The 23,041-nt window shown below is 48.0% G+C and overlaps 1 pseudogene; it reads right to left on the bottom strand.

Moving 5' to 3' along the window:
* Window positions 1-2,967: 2,967 nt before the first annotated feature.
* LOC109763874 (uncharacterized) lies at window positions 2,968-8,294 on the bottom strand (annotated as a pseudogene).
* Between the last annotated feature and the right edge of the window lie 14,747 nt (window positions 8,295-23,041).

The raw sequence follows: 23,041 nt of genomic DNA, 5'->3' as shown, positions 1-23,041 counted from the left end.
GAGGCAGTGCACTGTACATCCACTTCACGGCCACGGACAGGTAGAGCAATAGCCGATACTCGCCGGTAGGGCTGTGCTGGTACATCCCCAAGAGCTTGAAGCCATGAAGCAGCGAGAGGTTGGCGTATTGACGAGTCGCCGGGTTGCGGATGGAGAAGCGCTTGCCGTGGACGCAGATGACGAGGAGGCCGTCGCAGGAGGCCTGGAACAGTGCGTCGTCGACGCTGTAAAGTCGCGCGACGGAGTCGGCGGCGACGGGCCCTGCCCGGTGGTTAAAGGGCATGATGAGTACGGAGTTGCCGTCTTCGCCGTAGATGAGGAGGAGGGATGGCTGGTGGGCGTGGTGAGCGAGGAGGAAGTCGCGGGTGGAGGTGGCGCGGCGCCAGGCGCGGCAGACGGCGCGGCAGCGGAGGAGGGCCTTGGGGGCCAGGCGAACGAGGATCTCCCAGATGGCGACCTCTTCCGGGATGCCGCAGTGGAGAGGCGGAGCTCCTGCTGTCGCCATGGTCGCCGGCTGGGAGTTGTGGTAGCGACGGCGGCGGAGGAGGGAGTTCTTCCTCGCGGAAATTAAGCTGATGCTTTTCGGCTGGGCTTAGCCCATCTTTCATTCTCTTTTTTGATAGAGCTCTCAAATGGCATGGGCTTGACCCAGTTTAGTTAGCAAGTGATCTACTGAGCATCCCCTCAAAAAAAAACAGCATCCCCTCAAAAAAAAAAACTCGCATCCACAAAAAAAAAAGGAAAACACTATCCTTCAACCGACGGATGCACGCGTAGCGTCCGCCGTCTGCGTAGCCGTCGGATCAATCTTGATCGAGCGCTCACGCTGGCCACTAGTCCTGTGCAGTCAATTTTTTTTTGCAACAACCGTATTGTTTCAGAAGGTTTCTGCAACAGAAGTTTTGTTTCAGAAATAAAAAAACGATTCGGTGGTGAAGGTTTTTTTTCAGCAACAGGGCTAGTTTTACAACAGAGGTCTTGTTTCAGAAAAAAAAATGGTTTGGCAGCGAAGATTTTTTTTCTTTTGCAATAGGGGTCTTGCTTCAGAAACATAGCCCCGGTTGCAGAAAGCGTTGGAGGAGCGCACGATGTTAAAGCGTACGAGGCCAAGCATTGCAACACGACGCATGTTTCAGAAACATAGCTTCAGTTGCAGAAATCGTCAAAGGAGTGCCCTGCATGGGAGTTCTTCACCGTCATGCTGGAATAGAGGTCGCGCCTGTTCTCCAAGCAGGGCCCTCGGTGAGCTCAATTTGTGTCCGATCCAAGCATCTGACACGCGATATGGTGCGCTATGATGTTGCAGAGAGTTCAATTTAGCTCCTGCTCGTTGGTGACGTGCTGATTTTGGGGGAGGGTTGGCGGCGGCGCCGCGCTGGGCGCATCTCTGTCGGGCCTGGGGGCAAGTTTGTTGTCTTGTTTCTGCAACAACGTGCATGTTGCGGGAATAATGAAGGGGCATGAGGGACGCGCACACTAGATCGGACGGCTAATAGCTCAGGGATCCAACGATTGTCCAGGCGGCGGAAAGACAGTGGATTGAAGTGGAAACAATGTTGGCCATACCTGTATGTAAAGAACAGTCTGCAGAATCCAAGCAACAAAACAAACTTACAGACATGTTATCCAAACCGGTGTTGCTTTCACTCGTTTGAAACAGCATATTGTTTTATTATCCTGTGACCAAATGGTGCACATCTCAGGCAGCAAGAAGCAGGGTTGTCGAATCAAGAATGCATCATGTCCTCATTATGCTCAGTCGGCTAGCTCCACATGCTCCGACCGCTCCTCCAAGTATGAACGATGGAATCGTGTAATAAGACCCCTCCTATTGGGGATGAAGATCAGGTGACGTGCATGCAGGATCATTTGAACATTGAGGGTTGGGGTAGGATGAGCCCATGCCAAGCCCGAAAGTCGAACACCTATTTGGTCATTCTAGTACATCAGTATTATTATTTTGCACACAATTAGTATTGATGTTCTTAAAATAGCATATGAGTAATTTGAGTTTGATGACGTTAATTTGAGATATTGACATTGGTTTAATTTGAGAAACCAAGTAAAACCTGAACCAGCATAGCTATGGGCGACACTGATGCAAAGGGAGAGAGGAAACCACCTGCATAACAGTTCAAGCAATAAAACAGACGTTCCTTTCTAGCGTCCAAACCAATGTGCTGCCTGAGGTACAGTCTTTTTTCTTCTTCTGAATGAGTTGATGTATCCTTTTCTTTTTTTTGTTGAGCTGGGAGTTTTATTTTTAGGTATTATTGAGATAGTTACTGTGGTATATTAGAGCAACTAGCAGAACAGATTCTGCAAGGAATTGTAGTGAACTTTCGGCATCAGAACTTCATTCCTCTAGGTGATCGCCTAGTGCACATTTCACACAACAAGAAGCTCGAAGAATATGTCCTCCCAACAGTGGAATCGAGCATCACAAACCAGCATAACATGACCTAATGGTGGCAGTGGGAAGAACATCAAGTATGCACAAGCTACAGGCAAGTCTGAATGGTAACAGTAAAAATTAGTGTTAAATTACCTGAGACTTCCTTCCAGGCCTAGCTAAGCTAGCAAGAAAATGAAACTGCATACAACCAACAGTAATCAACGCCTAGTAGTGACTCTCTCTTTTACACTCCTCCATCTCAAGACCAAAACATACAAGACTGTTCTGAGAGGTAGAGAACGATTTTTTTTTTGAGTAAAAGGGGTTTCCCCTGATTTCTGTTAAAAGAAACCATTAGAAGTTCACAGCATACAAAGATAAACCTACAGAAGCAAATATAGAGGAGTATCATCAACATAAGGGAAACGAGACTGGACCAAAGATAAAATAGCTCAGACAAGCATTAACAGAGACACCATTACATCAACTAATATAGAGTATTGCCGCAAAAAAAACTAATATAGAGCATAAGGGAAACAAGACTGGACCAAAGATAAAACAGCCCAGAAACAGAGAGCAAAACGAAGAACCTTAGAAAATATGTGAACCTTCAGTCCTGTCCATGGCTTACAACGTTTTCCCAAGGGTCGCGCCGTGGCCCAGCCAAAGAAAGTTGAGATTTTACCAAGGCAACTGAAGAACCAGGGGGGTAACAAGTCCAGGGGTAGCATGTGGTACACTTCCACCCTGGCAGTTTAATAGCAACTTATTCCACTAGCATATATTTCTTCAGTTTTTGCTATTTTTGGTGAGGGGGAAAAAAGAGCCTCACAGCCGTCAGTAGCTCATCACTTCTCAAACTTAATGCCGCCATGGACGAGGACGTGCGTCATCCTTTTTATTTATTAGAATAGGTGTTGTGTTACTTGTGTACGATCCTGTCCCGCTCCTTTCCAGCCTTTAGAACTGCGAGCACGTCGGCTTTGTCCCAGGAGAGCCCAGACTGGAGGTCCACGTCGAGCCCCTCGCCCCTGCGTTCACAGAAGTTGTGCAGCACGCAGCAGGCACCAATCATGTTGTGAAGGTCTGGCAGCTTGGGCTCGGTGCGGCGCTGCAGGATGCGCCACCGTGCCTTGAGCCTCTGTAACGCGCCCCACGCAGCTCCGTGCGCAACCGCGACACGCTCGTTGAAGGCGCCCACGTCAGGTTCTGGTACGCATATGGCACGAGCATCCAGTCCTTGAGCGGGTACCTTGGGCCGCCAACCAGCCAGTACTGGTTGTCTCCAAACAACCCAGCCTCACAGCGGGCGTGCAGCGCCGACTGCTCAAACACAGCTGTATCGGACAGTGAGCCTGGGAGGCCGATGCAGACGTCTGTGAAAGTGCCGTCAGCGTCCACGACGGCCTGCAAGGCGACAGAATAGGATGCCTTGTTCATGCGCTCCGTGAGGCAGCGGTTGTAGTACTCGGCAACATTCTCCTTGGGTGGGCCAATGGGGATGTGGTCAGTGCACACAGCGCCAACGATGCCGGGGATCCAGGACAGGGCCTCAAACCTGGAGGCGGTGACTTCAGGGGAGTCCAGGGGCAAGCGGATGGCCTTGGGCATGAGGACACCGGTGAGGGCGGCGCAGACCTGGAGAACGATGTTGTAGCAGGTGGAGATGCCTAGGCCAAAACGGCGGGACACCTCACGGAGGGGCTCCCCGGTAGCGAGGCGCCACACGCAGACGGCGAAGCGCTGCTGCGCGGGTATGGCAGCGCGCAGGGCGGTGTCCTCCTTGGCGATGGCGGCGCCAAGCTCGTCGCAGATCGCATCGAACGTGGCACGCGACATGCGGAAGGCCTGCCGGAACTCGGCGTCCGGGCATGCCAGGCCGCTGAGGCGGTCCCACCACTCCGTGCTCCGCTCCCGCACCCACACCCGGCGTCCGTTCATTGCTGCCGGCGCTGCGTCCCCGCCGACGTGCTGGTGCACGGGTATGGCAGCACACAAGGTGGTGTCCTTGGCGATGGCGATGACGAGCTCATGGCAGAGCGAGTGCAACGTGGCGCGCGACATGTGGAAGGCCCGCTGGAATTCGGCGTCCGAACACGCCGGGCCGCTAACACGGTCCCACACGCCTGCATCAGCCACCCGGGGATTATGTGATGATGAACTGCTGATGGCGGTTTCTTTTTTTCTTTTCTTTGCTGGGAAGCTGATGGCAGTTTCTTCTGAATATGCGGCACTTTCCGTTTTATCAATCATATCGAGTATGTGCCTAGCGGCAGGTCTCTTCTTTGGGTTCGGGTCCATGCACTCTATCCCTATTTTTGTGCATACTTTTACTTGTTCCAACAGAGTGTCCGCCTGATCTGATGTCTCCAATTGAATCATCCAACTATCAATTACCTACAAAGTTGCATTTATGAGTTATGAGTAAGGATTTTATTCCGACATACACAAAGGACACATCGGTAATACTGGACTGCCAAAGTTTGTAGTAACAAAATTCACTTAGTTCCAAGTGAAGATGTCTGTGATGACTATTCAGACATGAAACATACATAGAACTTAAAATAAAGCCATCCACAATGCAAGGGGTTTAAAGAGGTGGTTAGAAAAATAAATCAAATATCGGTGGTTATCTGAGAGCACGGGTGCTTATTTAGGTGCCTCTGCTATAGGAACTAGATGATACCATGTGCATTGCTGCAAGAACCTTGTTAAGAAAAATGCATAAACAAGGGCCGCAAAAACAACTAAAACGAATAAAAACAAATATAAAAGCATGCTCAATTTACATTTTTAAAAACAATAAAACATATTAAGCATGTAATAAAATTATATATAAAACATGAAAACTTTTGGGGTTCAAGTGAATATCATTTTCTAACAAAAATGTGAGGCATGAACTACAAAGGTATGATCGATGCGTCCAAACACATATATCGTGGATGGCAACACAAAAAATCTAGAAAAGGAATGGCATTTCTAATTTAGAGAGTTGGAATATTTCTAGCTCAATACTCCAAATCTAGAGAAAGAAGGAATGGTATTTCTAATTTAATCAAGTTAGAAGGTAATATTGTTAATTTATAATTTTACGCTTTAATTTGGAGAAAATGCTTAAATTATTCTTACATTATCATCTTCAGAATAACCCTTTTGTCCTGTCAATATCTCCACGATTATAACGCCAAGACTATATATGTCCGACGCGAATGAGACATGTCCACTGTAGAATTCGGGTGCCAAATATCCCCTACAAGAAGATTAATAGTTTCTTCTCACTGACTGTGAAATAGAAATTGAACTCACTGCAAACAAAATGAAATAAAGGAGAGCTCACTAGAGGCTGGCTTACAATGATCCACAAAGGTTTGAAGTAATAGCCCGGGTTTGCTCTTTGTCGAGGCACCTTGAAAGACCAAAATCAGCAATTTTGGGTACCATATGATCATCTATTAGAATATTGGCGGGTTTCAGATCTAAGTGCAGAATGCGCTTCTCATGAAGATGACATAGACCCTCACATATTCCCTTAATTATCTGATAACGTTCCTTCCATCCAAGTCCATGAGATGCATCTGTAGAGATAGGGATTCCATATTGCAATAATTTAGACAGAGATTTTAGTATAATGTAAGTAATAAAACTACAAATGGCAGGCAATGTAAGCATAGTGTACATGGGACCCTTGGGCTATATAATAAAATAAATAAAGATGCATGGAAATGAACGTTTTGATCTTACCGGTAATGTATTTATCAAGACTTCCGCTGGGTACATACTCAAAACAGAGCAACCAATTTCGTATATCCGCCATGACCATCTTCCCCTCATAGTCTACAATTTTCCCTTGTGTGTCAGAACAATATCCGAGAAAACGCACTATGTTTTTGTGCTTGGCCTTCATCAAGCATTCAACCTCTTTGTGAAATTTATTCTCCTGCATATCAAATGTCGTGGATAGCCTCTTCACAGCGACTGCCTCATTTCCAACCATTCCCTGGGGTCACAAACACGTAGCGTATTGTTAGTGCAAACTTTTCTGGGCGTGTGGTGGTGTGATGCTGGCATCAGTTGAGCATATGCCAGTTTATTTTCTAGACCAACTGCAATTAAATGGAAGATTATTAGAGTTGTCTTACCTTATAAACCACCGCAAACCCACCGACGCCGATTTGATGATCGTCAGAGAAACATTTTGTGATATCTTCTAGAAGTGATAGCGGCAGATTTGTTGGCTCCGCATTTTCATCAATTAGCATGCGCTCCAGAGCATTGTGTCTAGTACTGATTTTGTCGTCCATCTGCAGGTATGTACTATGTGCAGTACCCCTTGGATAAGAGCAAATGTCATTATTTACGGATCCACCATACCAGATGACACAAATGACATTATATAGAACAAGAGAATGAAGATCACATGCATCCCAACTCCCTACTCACTTAGGTATAATCATCGAAGGCATAACAGGTTTGCTATTCTCGCCTTAGAAAATCTCAGTGACTTCAAAGTAGACAGCACGTAAGCCTAAAATTGCAGCGCAAAGAAGTGTTCAGATTTGGTATGTCCTTACTACAATTAAGCTCTCTTGTTGCTAGCGGCAGTTCTTCAATTCAAAGTTTGACTTGAGAGTGGCTGATCACCAAGCATCAATCTGTAGTCAGTTATTTTGAACACTCATTTGTGCTCCGATTCCTCGAAAGCAATAAATAATTAAGCTGAAATTCAACAAGAATCTTAGACCCAAACCCCAGCAACAGATGTCAAAAGGAGCCGCATCAGACTCTTCAGACTCAAGCCTTCGCTCAGGAGGTCTTGTTTTTCCAGCAGGATTATATTCCTCTTAGATTTACTTACATCACACATGGTTGAATCTTAACAGTAACAGGTTTAGGATACAGAGTCACAGTTTCCTTAACATTTGATTTGGTACTAGCTAGCGCATACACATATGGAGACCGAATTGAACATCTAATCCGGATAATATGTCTGAAATTCGAATTTATAGATTTATCACAGATGCTAGTAGCTAGTTACATCGTTTTCTGATTATCCTAATCTGACTTCCTTTACCGACGCTGATGGGTGTACAGTAACAGAACGACAGTTAGCCTGATTTGATCTGGGCCATGTCGCAGGCACAAGACCGACTAGTTATCTTGGGAGTACTAGCAGGCAACAAGAAATTAGTGAACTCAAAGGAGGGAAGATGGAGGTAGCACCAAGTTAACTAGAATGAATCAAAGGAAAGGAAGGGGGATGGAAGAGATTTACAGAAAGAAAAAGGAGCACCCGTACCACGGCAGTCGGCCGGCCGGCCGGTGAGCGGAGAGCGGAGACGAGATCTGGATGTCGATGGCCTGAGCCTCGAGGAGGACGGCGACCCCTGGCTGCCGCTTCCAGTGGGGGGTTGGATGCCTTCCAGGCTCGGAGTATGTTGACCTGCAATTATTGGTGGTCATTGCGTCAACAGTCAAGGTAGGCCCTACTTTTTCTGAAGGAAAAAAAATAACTGATGGAGTTTATTGTGGAGTTGTCGATAATCCATCATTTCAAATTTTTAGGGAAATGCATATGCCGAAATGTAAATATTTTGAGGATTCCCGACGAATGTATTTGTTGCCATTGGGTCAGATGCACAGATTTTTTTTTTGAGGTAACAGATGTGCAGATGTGTTAAAGCAAAGGGAAGAGACACTTCAGCGAACCTAGATATCATCGCAAACGCCCAACCGGCCGAATTTCTTCTCCCACTCTGCTTTCTCTCTCACTGACGCTCCCCATTCCTCACCTCACCTAGTTGTGCCGCTTTCAATTTCGGCGGCGAGGCGGGTTGCGCCGGCGTCTAGGTGGGCGAGGGCAGAAGCGAGGCGGGCGGCGGCGGAGACAAGGTAGAGGCGAGCTGCGTAGGTGACGCCACCGACGAGGCGCGCGAGGAGGTGCGCTCCGCCGCCGCTGCCTCCATCGAGATCCTCGGCGAGCGACCCTTGTTGGACCCGTCGTGATGCTCGGTGACCCAGGCGGCAACTCCACGCTCCTCGCTGGCGTAGCGACATTTGACGGTACAGTACACCGGGGGTAACCGACCTCCGCTTGGCTATATAGCCTATTCCCTTCGTCCGATGAACAGTGTACATCTAGACATTTTAGGATAAATTATGGGGTAAAGTAAAAAATGCATTGAAAAGGTGCAAGCCATCATCTCTCTCCTCTTTAATTACTCAACCCTCAATGAGCTAAGTGTATGTACTAATTAAGAAGACCATGTGTAGATTATTATTGGTATTGATTACCGTGTGATGATAGAGAAGTATTTTTTTCTACTTTAAAATGCATTGGGAAGATAGAAGTACACTCTTTTATGGATAAATTTTAAAGCCAAACGTACACTCTTCACCGGACGAAGGGAGTAGGCCCCTCGCGCTAACAGCGAACCTCCTCTAGAAGGATATATCATTACTTGTAACGTACCCCTCATTCACCTATATAAGAGGGAGGTGCCTCCGAAGAGCCGTCCAACAATACTTCCTTCATACGAGGCACATCAATACAATGACATGCAGTATGTAGGGTATTACCTCACCACGAGAGACTAAATCTGGGTATAATCCACGTCTCGTGTGTACCCCAATCTGATCCTATATGCACGCCCGCCCCATGAGTAACCGTATATGTAGGGATCTGCCGGTTTTTGCACCATCAACCATCGCGCCTCAATGACCAGAACCAGGTACTAAGAGCAACTCCAACGCGGCGACCCATTTATTCCGCGCTCGTCCGTTTGGGTCGCGGCGGACAGAAAAGTCGGCACAACGCGCGACCAAAACGGACGCGCGTCCGCTTTTCGTCCGCCTGTCGATCCATTCCCGGCCCATTTTTGAGCCTCATTTGCGTCGGCGCGGACACGAGACGGACGCGCACGACGCCCGCCTACTCCTCCCCTTGGCCCGCTAGTCGGTGGCACATTGGCCATCCTCTCCCACCCCATATCGACAGCAAACCCTTGCCCGCCTCCGCCGCGTTGTCGCCGCCGCGCATTTGCCGGTGCCTCTGCAAGCAGCCGGTGCCGACAGACCTCCCCCAATGTTGCCACCTCACCGCCACGACCCGTCTCGCCGCTTGGGCACCGAAGCTTCTCACCCCACCTCCTGACGCCGCCGCGAGCAAGAAGCCGCCTCGCCTCCCGGCCAGCTCCTTCGTCCTGACGCGGGGATGCTCGTCGGACGCCGGCACGGTCGTCGGACGCCGGTAGGCCAGCCACCTGGTCCAAGGGAGGCGCGCGTCTCTTCGCCGACCAACTTCTTCGTCAACGCCCTCAAACTGTTCGACAGTCTGCCAAGATACCAAATGGACTCCGTCGACGAGTTCTTCTTCCACAATTTCCTTTGCGACACCGACGATTCCTTATTCGATGATGAGGGGGAGATCTTGGCTGCCATGTTGGTCCATCACCACCTTAATAGCCAGCGGCCGTTGTTCAGTGGCTCGATCCCGGGGCACCTTCCGACGTTGAATCGCAACCGAGAGAGTGGCCATTTCCTTCTTTGGAAGAACAACTTTGACTTGACCAACCCGTTGTTCAACCATCAGAAATTCTGACGGTGTTTCCGTATGAGTAGGCATCTTTTCAATCATATTAGAGAAGGGGTGGTCGGATACGATAACTATTTCAAGTGCAAAGAGGATGCCCTTGGAAAGATTGGCTTTTCATCTTATCAGAAATGCACTGCCGCCATCCGGATGCTTGCATACGGAGTGCCCGGTATCTCATTGATGAGCACGTCTGTATGAGCGAGTCTACATGCCTAGATTCCATGTACAAGTTCTGCAAGGCTGTGATTGTTGTGTTTGGCGCTGAGTACTTGAGAGAGCCGACTCCTCAAGATACAGACCGCTTGTTGGCGATGAATGCCAACAGGGACTTCCCAGGGATGCTTGGCAGCATAGACTGCATGCACTAAGAGTGGAAAAACTGCTCTTCTACTTGGCAAGGGCAGTATAAGGGCCATGTCAGGGCTTGCACTGTCATACTTGAGGCCGTTGCCTCACAAGATCTCTGGATCTGGTACTCTTTCTTCGGCATGGCCGTATCACACAATGATATCAACGTGATTCAACGCTCGTCGGTGTTTGCAAGGCTTGCGAAAGGCAACAGCCCTCAGTGAATGTACCATCAACGGCCACAACTACAACAAAGGATACTACCTAGGTGATGGTATCTATCATCAGTGGACCACTATTGTGAAGACAATCCCCAACCCTGTCAGAGGGAAGAGAAAAAGATTTGCCCAAGAGCAAGAGAGTGCTAGGAAGGACGTCGAGCGTGCCTTTGGTGTTTTGCAATCTCGATGGGGCATCATTCGATATCCTGCTAGGACTTGGAGCACCAAGAAGCTGTGGGAGGTGATGGCAGCTTGTGTGCCATGCACAATATGATCATAGAAGATGAGTGCCCGAAACGTATCTACGATCAAGGGTTTCAGTTTCAGGGTGAGAATATTGTGCCTGAGCATGGAGGAGCGGCAACATTTGAACAGTTCACCCAATTTCATTATGAAATGTGTGATTGGGAAACTCACATTCAGCTGCAAAGTGATTTGGTTGAGCATATGTTGGCTCATGCTGGCAACCAATAGATGTATCTTTCACATGTATTTGAGACAATTTAATTTTTATTCGGCTTGTAAAACTATGCTTAATTTATTTGGTTTTGAAACTATGCTCTTATTTGGTTCTGAAACTATGCTATTTTCAAATGTCTGCTTGCGAAATAACACAAAATGTGTGCATTTGTTGAAAAAGGCCGGCCAACCGGCCGCGCCGGCAAATATGGGTCGACACGTTGGGCGCACTACCGACCCAAATCAAAAAGAGGGCGGACGCGGAGCGGGCGGCCGGTCCAAACGGACGAAAAGCGGACAAAAGCGCCGTCCGTTTGGGTCGGTGCGTTGAAGTTGCTCTAACTACCTCTTCTCCGACTCGGCAGGCATCTTTACCTCCTCGAGGTGTTGGGAACTGCACGAGCTCGCGACGACGGGCAGCGCCCTGCTCCTCTCACTGGCATGCGTTGCTGATACGACAGACCTCGAGCAGACACGCCTTGCTCTGCGCGTCCCTGGAGCTCTCGCGCCTCACCGGCTCTGCGGCTCACCCCCTATTCGTCTTGGCCTCCCCTCCGGGGCCACATATGTGCGTCGTCCCCAAGTCTCTTGTCCAGCACCACCATCGCCAAGCACGCCGACAGACAGCTCCTCCATCATCACATGCGATCCCATGCCCAGATCCCACTCCTCGCACATCATCGCCGTTCACCAATGCCGGCAAGAATCACGACAAGCCATTTTTTGAGTTGGTTACAAGTTCGCGAGGTACAAGAGGGCATTTTATTTAAAGGAGGATGACCCCCGGCCTCTGCATCTCACCGATGCATGCAGCAATTTTATTAATTATTCATAAAGACCTTATAAAGCAATACATCAGTAAGTCTGAAGCCACCATCTTGGCAACACATGCCGCTACTCCTATCCACTTGATGAAGGGGTGTCAATAGTCCGAGCCGAGTACCAAACAGACCTCGCACCAAAGCCTAACATCTAAAGCTGGAGGCCCCAACCAAGCCGCATTGCCGGGTTTGGGGCACACACCGGTCTGGCACACTCTCAGAGGCCTCCGCCGCCGCCATCTTCCACCCATTCATCTTCAAAGTAGGTACTGACACATCGACCTTACCAGGCCTGCCGTCGATGCCACCATGGCACCAGACAACGCCACCTCCCTACGTGCGTTCATCATCACGCATCCGTGGCCGAGACCCTGTTGTGTCACGCCGCCGAGACTCCACATCGTCAATGCGTGACATGAAACGCCGCTCCATCGCTAAAACTGTCCACTGGTCCCTCGAGCCAATGCACACCTCCAAGAATGACGCCCCCAGGAGGGAAAGATATAAGAGTGCTGCCATTATCGGATCAACAGATCAAGGGTTTCCCCCGGAGGTAGAGGGGGGACTTGGGAGCTTCACCTCGATGATGCCTTCATGAAGGAAACAATGCCAAGGGCATCACCATCACCGGTTCCGACCACCGGCCGAAGACCAGGTTTTCACCCGGATCTGTCCCAAGAAATCCATCCGACAACCTATGCGCCGTCCCGACCACCTTCAAAGTCCCAGATCCAGCCGCCTAGATCCGGCGACCATCCACCGCAACACTGCCACCGTGGGAGCCCTGGCACACCGGGCACTGCATGTGTGTGCCACCACTGGAGCTTGGGAGGAGGGCCGCCACCCTACCTCGCCAAACCGCGGGAGTCGCCGAGAGGGATCCTGCGCGCTCGTCACCATCTCTCATCCAAACCACTCCGGGGCCAAAGCCACTAGATTGCTGGCGCAGATCCACCTTGGACAGGAACAACACCACGACATGCCGCCGCGGGAAGCCTGAGCTTCACCTGCCCCCACCTTCCAGGGCCGCCGCCCCGGGATCCAGGCCGAACGTCGCCGCCGCTGCCGTACCACCGAGCCGCCATGCCCACCGTGACCACGCGGACGCGCTGAGCGGCCAGCACCACCCGATCTTCCACGTCGCCCTGCAGCTCTGTCGCCGCAACTCAAATCAGGGAGATGCGCCCCGGCGCTGTTGGGTGACCCGCCTCACCCGATCCTGACGCGGGAGGGAAGAGGTCCTCGCCACCGCTGTCGGCTTCCTCCAACGGCAACGGAGGGGAGGATGAGGATGGAGGCTGCCCGACGGCGCGGTTTCGTGGTCTCCGCCGTTCTCGCCCTAGCGGGGGGGGGGGGGGGGGGGTGACGCGGGGGCTGCGGACGTTTCCCATCGGGCCTCCGGGCAAGACTCAGAGTAGAAACACTATGGTTACTAGTAGGGCATGCGGCAAATATAGCTAGCTAAATGGAAAGCATGTGGCAACTATGAAGCATGTCTACCTAGACAACTAGGGGTTGTTTGGATTATGCCCATGCTGGCCCCGCCAACGCATTAGCAAGCCAGAAAATTGGCGATGCCTTTCACCGCCCGCGACTTGCCAACACGTTGATGAGAAAATGAACTGAAGAGCTGAATCAAGGCTTGGCGAGCCAAATAACGGGCTTCAATCCAAACGCTGCCCATGTAGATGGTCAACACCAATATTTCTGGCTTGGCAGCCTCGGGCTCCCATCCAAACAGCCTCCTGCTAGTTTCACCAACCCATAAAGCTGACATTATGTTCATTCTTTTTTGTGCAAACGTAAATGGGTTAAGCTATGGTTACTAGTAGTACCTCCGTCTCGGTGAATAAGTCATTCGCATAGTTTTAGGTCGACGATTTAACTATCTAAATATGTATTATATATTTATATGTGACAAAAATATATATTTAGAAACTACATCCGCGTAAAAATCTAATGATATACTTTTCATGACATATAACACATATTTAATTAGTCAAATCGATGATCTAGAACTACGTGAATGACTTATTCACCTAGACGGAGGTAGTATTAATTTTGGCAAATTTAGGAAATGTTTTGTATTGCTCATATGAAAATTTATCACAAAGAATTGTCCAGCGAATGATGGCAAATTCTCACACATGCTACCATGCTTTTTGCCATGGCAAAATTGTTCTATTTCTATTGTAGGTACCATGGCATTTTTACTTTTCAGAGCGCAACAACTTTACTTACTAGAGCATGGCAGATTTATTAATTAGGTCATGGTAGCTTTATCGTAGGTAGCATGGCAATAAAGTTTTCCCAAAGTTCAATTCAAGTTAGAACTATTTTATTTCTAAACTTAGTTGAATTGTAATATTTATATTCAAGCTATTGTTATATTTTAATATTTTCCACTCCTCAAAGATTTCTGCCATCATTTGGAGTATTGCGGACTTACATAAACAGCGGCGGGCGACAGGGGACATGTTTAGATGGCCGGCTCCCGTCTCTGTGTCCAAACCATTTCGCGGACAAATACTGTGTCTGTGTTAAGGGTTGGTGTTGGATATGCCCTTAGCTAGGATATTAAGTTACGCATAAAGAACATTTTTCTACTCCCTCGCGAGATACTCCCATGCATCTTGTGTTTCCCTGCCTCCCCTCCGCACCGCCGTCAATCTGTCTTGTCTCCTGTGGCTTTAGGGCCACGGAGGCGTGGTGGATCCCAACCTTTGTCGGTGGGAGGTGACGGTGTCCTGGACTAGGGGGTACTCACCACGTCGTCCCCCGATCAGGTGGATCGGGCCGAGGACCCCCATGGCGGTTCACTCATGGGCCACTTCGGGCAGCCCATGCCGCATATAAGGAGGTTTCCACAAGACTTGGCGCACAAGCCGAGGACTCTCCTAAAACCCTAGGCCTCCGGTGTGTTATATAAACCGAGGCCAGGCTAGTCAATAGAACATCTGATATTCATTAGAACAATCTCATGGTAGATACATGTACTCTGTACTACATTGCTACCTCTTGAGCATGCGTTGGTTTCCCTTGAAGAGGAAAGGGTGATGCAGCAAAGTAGCGTAATTATTTCCCTCAGTTTTTGAGAACCAAGGTATCAATCCAGTAGGAGGATACACGCAAATCGCCTCGTACCTACACAAACAAATAAGAACCTTGCAACCAACGCGATAAAGGGGTTGTCAATCCCTTCACGGCCACTTGCAAAAGTGATATCTGATAGAGATAATAAGATAAATATCTTTAGTATTTTTATGATATAGATTGGAAAGTAAAGATTGCAAAATAAATTAGATCGGAAACTTATATGATGGAAAATAGACCCGGGGGCCATAGGTTTCACTAGTGACTTCTCTCAAGATAGCATAATCTACGGTGGGTGAACAAATTACTGTCGAGCAATTGATAGAAAAGCGCATAGTTACGAGAATATCTAGGCATGATCATGTATATAGGCATCACGTCCGCAACAAGTAGACCGAAATGATTCTGCATCTACTACTATTACTCTACACATCGACCGCTATCCAGCATGCATCTAGAGTAATGAGTTCATAAGAACAGAGTAACGCATTAGGCAAGATGACATGATGTAGAGAGATAAACTCAAGCAATATGATATAAACCCCATCTTTTTATCCTCGATGGCAACAATACAATACGTGCCTTGCTGCCTTGGCTGCCATTGGGAAAGGACACCGCAAGATTGAACCCAAAGCTAAGCACTTCTCCCATTGCAAGAAAGATCAATCTAGTAGGCCAAACCAAACTGATAATTCAAAGAGACTTGCAAAGATATGAAATCATACATATAAGAATTCAGAGAAGAACCAAATATTGTTCATAGATAATCTTGATCATAAACCCACAATTCATCGGATCTCGACAAACACACCGCAAAAAGAATTACATCGAATAGATCTCCAAGAGAATCGAGGAGAACTTTGTATTGAGATCCAAAGAGAGAGAAGAAGCCATCTAGCTAATAACTATGGACCCGAAGATCTGTGGTAAACTACTCACACATCATCGGAGAGGCTACGGTGTTGATGTAGAAGCCCTCCGTGATCGATTCCCCCTCCGGCGGAGCGCCGAAAAAGGCCCCAAGATGGGATCTCACGGGTACAGAAGGTTGCGGCTGTGGAAATAGGGTTTCGTGGTGCTCTCGGATGTTTTCGGGGTATATGAGTATATATAGGCAAAAGAAGTAGGTCGGTGGAGCCACGAGGGTGGCGGGCGCGCCTACCCTCCTGGGCGCGCCTCCCTGCCTCGTGGCCGCCTCGTTGCTTCCTTGACGTCCACTCCAAATCTCCTGGATCACGTTTGTTCCAAAAATAACTCTCCCGAAGGTTTCATTCCGTTTGGATTCCGTTCGATATTCCTTTTCTGCGAAACACTGAAATAGGCAAAAAAAACAGCAATTTGCACTGGGCCTTTGGTTAGTAGGTTAGTCCCAAAAATAATATAAAAATGTATAATAAAGCCCATTAAACATCCAAAACAGATAATATAATAGCATGGAACAATAAAAAATTATAGATACATTGGAGACGTATCATACATCCATATCAATACAATCAAAAGCAGGATGTAGGTTATTATCTCTTCGAGAGAGCCCGAACCTGGGTAAAACCCCGTGTCCATGTTACCATCGCTCCAAGACGCCTAGCTTAGGACCCCTACTACGAGATACACCGGATATAGAACCGACATTGGTGCTTTCATTGAGAGCCTGCTGGCAGTCGCCACGGCGCGATGGGAATTCGGATCGTCTTCGGCGCGATCTACGCATCGGAGCCGAGCTTTATGGTCGATGTCGGCATCTTTGTCGCCGGCTCGACTGGTCACCTCGGCTGGTCCGAGGACCGTGCTCCACGTCAGATCATCAAGATCAGACAGATACTTTCATCATCATCAGCTCAAATCTCAACCGAGACCATGGAAAAGTCGTCCATGGAGCCTGGGGGCTCATCGTCAACATTGCCCTCGTGCGATCGCACAATTTTTTCTGTACAGCAGACTTGTTTTCGCTGCCAGCGTCTCCTCGCAAGTCAATTTGACGAACCCTTTGGTGAAATTGTGCGGAATTGAGTATACAACAACCCTGTAAAATTTCGTCGTCTTTCGATGGAGGAATCTCCGGTGATCTATGATAAACCGGAGGCCTATCGAGTCTGGACGGGAATCTGGACGAGTTTAGGGCGTGGTCTCCAAAGCCTATCTCGGAGGTTCTTTGGAAGATCCAATTGTTCATCTTCTGTGGAATTTTCATATCTACCACCTCTCAAAATTTCAGCTCGAACCGACCGTTCAAACTCAGGGAACCTTCCGATTAGTGCATCACTTTTCGGATCTGTTTTCTGCGCGAATACGAATCCAACTTGAGTTCATCTTTCTTCATGAACGGGATATTGGACAACCTTTTTGGAAGAATCTCTTTCTAGGGTATTGTGTTTTGTTTCCGAACACATGCTCACAAATTTTGCTCCTTTTCGGAGGTAATCTTCACCGTCGCGCCGGTGTCAAACCAGCCCATCTGCCAACCTGCGCTAGACAGATCGTCGCTTCATCGAGCCAAGCCTAACCTTATCGGATCATCAGCTCGGCAAGCCAAACAAGAGTTCGGCATCGCGAAAGCTAAATCATCACCAACACCATCGCCCCACAGATTGCACGGGTCAGGCGCACCGACATCGCCGCTCAGTCACTTCATCAATCCGGCTTTGACCGCGTCACAAGTTATGACCAGCGTCGATATGGCCGCACTGTTGCTTCTTCAAGCCGATGTCCATCATGCCGAACTGGTTCAACACCTCGGCTGACATGGCAGCTGCAACGTCTCCTTACCGACCGGCTCCGTCACCTTGGCTAGACCGGGGGCTTCGTCATTTCTTCATCAACCTACTCCGAAGACTTCGGCGTCACCAGCCGACCAGCTTCGTCACGTTAGCTGGACCAGGGGCTTTGCCTCGGCGAGCCAACCTTTGCCAGCATCGCCATGTCGCCGCTTCATCACCCATCAGACAATGGGTGTGCGGATCGAGTCCCAATTTTGAGAGTAGGCTTTCTTCAGATTGCTACAACAGATAAACCAGGTGCTATTAATCCTAGTAATTTTTTCTTACTTGGGTTTACTTTTTCCGAGGAATTATTACTCTGGTTTGTTCCATCATCTGTATACAGGTCTGTCAAGTGATGGCCGCATTAACGATGGTTGCGTGATGGTTCGGTCAGTTTCCCGTCCGCAGTTCGGCGAATGCCTCATCAGGGACTCAGACCGCCCTGTGAATACAGGCTTTGTCACGCCAGCGCCATGCACCGACATTGGCTTTGACGCCAGGCCACATCTCTTTATTTATATTTTATTATTTTGCGTAAATTAATTATGCGAGGATTTTTTAAATATTTATATTATTATTTTTTGGACTGCACTATTTTACATGTGTAGGTAATCGACTTCGACTGCGTCACGCGGTCACTTCGGCAAGCCGACGTCGTCGTCCCAATCGGCTCGCGAGATCACCTTGTTGGTCAAATTGCCATACCGACACGTTCGGTTGCCTCGGGGACTTCGGCATCGTTGAGAGAACTCTACCTCATCGAGTGTTCGGCACACGGGTCATATTTCTTTTATTGCTCTCTTTGCATAAATTATAAATTATGCAACGATTTTTTTATTTTTTTATTATTAGTATTATCTCCGGCTTGCACTATTTTCTATGCACAGGTAAATGATCCGCGTTGGGCAGCGCTGTCATCTCGGTGTACCGACGTACCACATCACCTCGTCTGGACCGGGGGCTTCGTCATCACTTCATTAACCCACGCCCGGAACGTCGGCGTCATATTACCGGCCTGCTCCGTCGCCTCGGACGGACTGGGGGTTCCACCTCGCCACATTAGCCGTGCTATGTCGTCACTTCAGAGTGCCGAGCTCTTCGCTCCGCCGCCTCGGGACCGGCTTGGGGGATGGGACCTCGTCCCGCCATAAGCTCGGGCCTCGCATCGACACCGAGCACATTAACCAGCTAAGTCGCTTCCATGCTCATTTTTTTAATTCTTGTTCGGTTCGACCAAACATTATATTTATGTTAAAATATGTTTGTCAAAAACGAGGTTCGTTAAAAACCACTTTTCTTTGCCCGTGTTAACTGGGGCTCTTAGATTTATATGTGCCATTTGGCAACAAGTGTTCTTCTTCTAAGTCGTTGCAAAGTCTTTTTCTACCACTCCTTTCTCGACTCGAGTGTGTGATCAATAGCCGGATAGGCTGTTTTCTCTCTAATGCCGCTTGAGTTTAGTTCGCTAAACTGGCTTAACGAGCAGTACTCTGCCTTCGGGATAGGAGGTTGCAGCCGTAGGCTGACCCGCTTGAAGTCTTGAGATCGGATGTGTCATATTAATGCACGATAGAAGCACAAAAGTAAGACTAATTTTCGGATTGGCACCAAATGACTTGATTTAGTTCGGGCGTAAAGTTTTTACTGAAGTTTTTTTGGTTTTCCAAGCCTATGGCACTTTTAAACTATTTGTGTGTTTCCAGCATAAGTCTCGCAGTGCAACGCCGGACACCTTTAGAGATTCGGCAAAAACATTCTCGGATATTGCTATATATGCATCGGTTTCAAATTGTGTCTTCGGTCAATAGTTGGGTTGCCCGGCTCCTGTGCTTGCCTCCTATGTCCCGCTTTGTTCGGCTAGGTGTGCAAAGGGAGAACCACTGTGAATGTGCTTCCAGCTCGAATGGTTAGGCACCTCAGTGGAGAAAGCCAGAAACTGACTGACACAATGGGCGTAAACTGGTCAGCGATCCGATGACGGTGTTAAACTATAGATCGATACCGATTACCCCGTGATAAACGATGGGCCTTTCATAACATTGGCCGAAGTGTTAATGGCTAGACTTCGGTCGGTGCCGAACACTAACCGGGGGCTCGTAGCTAGCTTCCCCAGTTTAATGCTCCTATGACTAAGTGAAAGTTATAAAGCCCGCATATCTGATTGCCTCGTTTCCGCTAACACAACCGCCTTCGGGCACCGAGACGTCGGCTAAGGGTTGTTTTGTTATTGCGGAAATACCCTGCGTGGTATCTACAAGGGGGTGGAAGCCGACGATGGGCCACTTTCAACTAATAAACGGTCGCAACGGAGTCAAAATAAATATATCATCAGTGTTTGTATTCATTATACAAGCATTGCCTTCCGTAATTATCGTTATTGATACGTCCATTTTGCATCATGTTTTTATATCGATATTTATTGCATTATGGGCTGTTATTACACATTATGTCATAATACTTATGGCTATTCTCTCTTCTTTTACAAGGTTTGCATGAAGAAGGGGAATGCCGGCAGCTGGAATTCTAGGCTGGAAAAGAAGCAAATATTAGAGACCTATTTTGCACAACTCCAAAAGTCCTGAAACTTCACGGAGGCACGTTTTGGAATTAATAAAAAATACTGGCAAAAGAATTAACCAGAGGGGCCCCACACCCTGACCACGAGGGTGGGGGCGCGCCCTACCCCCTGGGCGCGCCCCCTGTCTCGTGGGCCCCCTGGCAGGCCTCCAGTGCCCATCTTCTGCTATATGAAGTCTTTCACCCTGGAAAAAAATCAGAAGGAAGCTTTCGGGACGAAACACCGCCGCTACGAGGCGGAACCAATCTAGGGCTCCGGCGGAGCTGTTCTGCCGGGGAAACATCCCTCCGGGAGGGGGAAATCATCACCATCGATCCTCTCATTGGGAGGGGCTCAATCTCCATCAACATCTTCACCAACACCATCTCCTCTCAAACCCTAGTTCATCTCTTGTATCCAATCTTTGTCCCAAAACCTCAGATTGGTACCTGTGCGTTGCTAGTAGTGTTGATTACTCCTTGTAGTTGATGCTAGTTGGTTTATTTGGTTGAAGATCATATGTTCAGATCCTTTATGCATATTAATACCCCTCTTATTATGAACATGAATATGATTTGTGAGTAGTTACATTTGTTCTTGAGGACATGGGAGAAGTCTTGCTATAAGTAGTCATGTGAATTTGGTATTCGTTTGTTATTTTGATGAGATGTATGTTGTCTTTCCTCTAGTGGTGTTATGTGAACGTCAACTACATGACACTTCACCATTGTTTGGGTCTAGAGGAAGGCATTGGGAAGTAATAAGTAGATGATGGGTTGCTAGAGTGACAGAAACTTAAACCCTAGTTTATGCGTTGCTTCGTAAGGGGCTGATTTGGATCCATATGTTTCATGCTATGGTTAGGTTTACCTTAATACTTCTTTTGTAGTTGCGGATGCTTGCAATAGGGGTTAATCATAAGTGGGATGCTTGTCCAAGGAAGGGCAGTACCCAAGCGCCGGTCCACTCACATATCAAATTATCAAAGTAACGAACGCGAATCATATGAGCATGATGAAAACTAGCTTGACGATAATTCACATGTGTATTCGGGAGCGTTTTCCTTTATATAAGAGTTTGTCCAGGATTGTCCTTTGCTACAAAAGGATTGGGCCATCTTGCTGCACCTTATTTACTTTCATTACTTCTTACCCGTTACAAATTATCTTATCACAAAACTATCTGTTACCGATAATTTCAGTGCTTGCAGAGAATACCTTACTGAAAACCGCTTGTCATTTCCTTCTGCTCCTCGTTGGGTTCGACACTCTTACTTATCGAAAGGACTACGATAGATCCCCTACACTTGTGGGTTATCAGTTATAAAGCCATAAATATGCATCAAATTTGACTTAAGATTTTGGTCAAGCTAGGTTGCCTGGCTCCTGTGTTTAACCCTACGTTCCCGATTGTTCGGCTAGGGGGTAAAGGGAGCACCTCTGTGATTGTTACTACCGGGTCATCCGGATTAGTACCTCAGACTGTGTGAAGCCGAAAGCTAGCTATCTTAAGAATATAATTGGTCGGCAACGACGGAAGTGAAAATTTCAGTTCATTAAGACCATAGAGTTTGGGAACTTTCCCCACACTAAATCCTCAATATTTTCATTCCGCATTGATCGGAGGTGAGGTTTCATGCTCATGATCAGCACGACAACTCAAAGAAAGGAACCGATAGCGGGACTATCTTCTTCGAACGATGTTTCTTATGTTAAAAAGTAATATAACATATCTGTTCGTGTACCTTTGTTTATAAAACCATATGGCCGGATTGCCTCCTTTGACGTAAATCTTTGCCCTTATAAAGGCTTTATAAAGTAGGACAAACAATCCCCGGCTATTGGCCGAGGAGGTTGAAGCCGATGGTCGGTCATCAAAGTTTTGTACAATGCGGATTCGAGCACTAATGATGTAGAGTACTTGGATCCGTAGAATCATTACACATAATTTGTCATTTTACTCCGGATATCGATCCTTAATTCGGCCACCCGTGCCCACATTAAGGCTCGGGGGCTACTGGGCTTCGGGCTTATCATTTACTAATATTAAAGGGGCATATTGATCCCCTGATCTGGTGTTGCCACCCGACCAGTGTCTCGGGGGCTACTGCATTACCTATTCAATACAGAAAATTCAAAGTGCTCAGTGTTCGGCTTGACCGAACTATGGGCAAACGCGTCTTCGGACAACAATAGGCACCATCTGGAAATTATCCAGCATCAAACTAATATATTACGGCGACTTCTCAAAACCCTCTCTCAAGGGCCCGTCCGCCGATCACTATCTCCTCTAATGTGCATCTCGGGTTTTAGGCCGACACACACACCTTGAGGGCTACTGGCTATATATCTCATCAGTAAATAAATTGCATCAATCGGAAATAAAATCCGCAAATAGTTAGCCAAAGCCCAAGGTGGTGCATCACCTCGGATGCGCCCGGCATAAAGCCCGGATACAAATGGTTGGCTCCAAAGGTGGCATTTCCGGCATTAAGCTCGGCTAAACTCCTTTGAATTTTTTCAAAACCGAGGTAGTCTATGACACCTCGGATACAGTCCAACGTTGGAGCTCGGATACAGTCTGGCGTTGGAGCTTGGATGCAGCCCGGTATTGGAGCTCGGCTGCAAAAAAGACATCTCGAATGCAGTTCGTTGTTGGAACTTGGATAGAGTCCGGCGTTGGAGCTCGGACGTGAGAGGACACCGCCACACGGGAAACACTTCAAACCCGAGGTGTGGCGTAAAAATAACAAGGCATTGATAAAGGCCGAAAACTTAAAGGTGCTCCTCGGATACCCGAC

The sequence above is a fragment of the Aegilops tauschii genome, chromosome 2, assembly GCF_002575655.3.
Source record: "Aegilops tauschii subsp. strangulata cultivar AL8/78 chromosome 2, Aet v6.0, whole genome shotgun sequence".
Lineage (NCBI taxonomy): Eukaryota > Viridiplantae > Streptophyta > Magnoliopsida > Poales > Poaceae > Aegilops > Aegilops tauschii.
Note: the sequence above shows the minus strand (reverse complement) of the source record. Positions and strands in the feature narration are given on the sequence as shown.